Below are 1,649 nucleotides of genomic sequence, written 5' to 3'. Positions count from 1 at the left end.
AAACACTTCAAAAGAGGGAGAGGAGGGGCGAAGCGAGGTCTGCCTTGGCCCCGTGCCTCCGATGGCTGGAAAGGTGCCAGGTTTGTCCTCCCGGAGCCGCCTCAGAACAGCCAGTGCGGCAAATTCTGCAGCCCGGGAGCCCTGCCGAGGAGCGGGGCAGCGCAGCCCCTTGGGGGCAACGATGCTCCCGTGGGCACACACACACTACCCCCTTCCCACCGGCCCCAATTGCACGGTCCCCAAGCAACCTATCGAGGTCCAAATTCCTTTCGGCAAGCTGAACATCACACACCAGGTGGAAGGTGGCTTCAAGCTGGTTGTTTCCATTCCTTTCTGACCCCCCAAAGTCTCCTGCCGCCCCATCTATACTCTCCGTGACCCACTTTTGGGAAGATCCGGGTGGATTTGACCTACATCCTGATCACCTTGTCTCCCACACGCTGCCGGTCTAGCTTCAAGACCATTTTTCCACCTCCCAAAAAAATTAAACCCTCTCTCAAACTCAGGGTGCCTAGAGCACTCCTGGCAATGCAGGTCGACCCCAGAAGCCCCCCCTCCTTTTCCCCATCCCCAACTCTCTTGGCGACTTAAACTTCCAGCCTCCAACCTTTGTGGGTGTAAAAGCTTGTTGCGAGACCAACATTCCTAAACATGACCACAAAGTGGGCTTCTTTAGACCACTCGCAAAATTTCTGCTTGTTGATAATATGACGGCCACAATAAGTGACATGTCGGGATTGGCTGGGTCGGTTTCTGCACAGTCCTACTGTACAAAAATCCCTGCCAGTTGTGCGCTTTTTTGCCTTGGCTGTTCGTTTTTTCCTTTGAGACTGCCATTCAATACGAACATACAAATACAGTATATCTCTAACTCATGCATCTATCTATCTATCTATCTATCTATCTATCTATCTATCTATCTATCTATCTATCTATCTATCTATCATCTCAGACACTGATGCAGACAAACACAAGTGTGTGTGTGTATACATACATACATATATGTATGTATACACACACACACACACACATAGAGAGAGAGAGACTATATCTCACTCCCATATTCACACAACTGGAGAATGCTGCAAAACTCTCTAAAGCAGAGATATTTTTGAAAAAGAGTTTTTCATGAGACCGCTGCTCCCCCCCCTCCCTTTCCCTTGGGCGGATTCCCTGCGCCCCCCTCCCCCTTTCTAATCCACCCGATTAAATCACCCATCTGGGGTCTGAAGGCAGCAGGCAGAGGCCATGATAGGAAGCCTGCCGCACTGTAAACAAGATGCATATGGAGGCTGAATCGCATGCACACAACCCGGGTAGAGGGGAAAGTCCGCCTTTGAGATCCGGCCGGCTCCTCACACTTGCGGCGGGCAGCTCAACAGGGGATCACCTCCCCCTTTTTCTCTAATTGCTCACCAACCTCTTGGCAAGATCCCTGCCGTAATCCAGTAGGTCTCCTTGCAGCCCAGAAGACTCCCCCCCCCTCTTCTTCCACAGAACTACAGGCAGACGAAGGAGCGAGATATATATATATATGTGTGTGTGTCTTCAATGACAAACCTGGCCAGTTTATTTAATTCTTATTTTTTTTGCAATGCCCAAATAATGCATGCCCCCCTCCCAATGACCCCCCCGCCCGCCCCCACTCC

The sequence above is a fragment of the Protobothrops mucrosquamatus genome, unplaced genomic scaffold, assembly GCF_001527695.2.
Source record: "Protobothrops mucrosquamatus isolate PMUCROS unplaced genomic scaffold, P.Mucros_1.0 scaffold1232, whole genome shotgun sequence".
NCBI lineage: Eukaryota > Metazoa > Chordata > Lepidosauria > Squamata > Viperidae > Protobothrops > Protobothrops mucrosquamatus.
The sequence above is the reverse complement of the archived record's forward strand: the minus strand, read 5'-3'. Positions refer to the sequence as shown.